We start from the raw sequence: 341 nt of genomic DNA, 5'->3' as shown, positions 1-341 counted from the left end.
GCTCTTCAGTTTCCTTTCCTTTCTTGATTGCTGTTTTGTTCTGGTGATTGTGATTGGCCTCTCTTGTATGTCCAATAGCATGATGTTTTGTTAACGACTAGGTCTCTTGTTAACTAAGGTTATTTTTTGAACTCCTGTGGTCCATAGTAAAGATGGCTGTGCTGCTGCAAATGTATCAAGTTTTTCCTTCTCATGGCCTGAAGCTTAGCGTGCTTTTACTTATCCTCTATCACTGGGATGAAATTCTGAATTTAACGTCTGGGTACCTCACTGCCAATTCACCAGACTTAAAGGGACACTGTCAACTTAGTTGAGGTGAACATTTATAAAAAGTGTGCATG

This window comes from Alligator sinensis, unplaced genomic scaffold, assembly GCF_000455745.1.
Source record: "Alligator sinensis unplaced genomic scaffold, ASM45574v1 scaffold404_1, whole genome shotgun sequence".
NCBI classification, from domain to species: Eukaryota; Metazoa; Chordata; order Crocodylia; family Alligatoridae; genus Alligator; species Alligator sinensis.
This window is presented reverse-complemented; position numbering follows the sequence as displayed.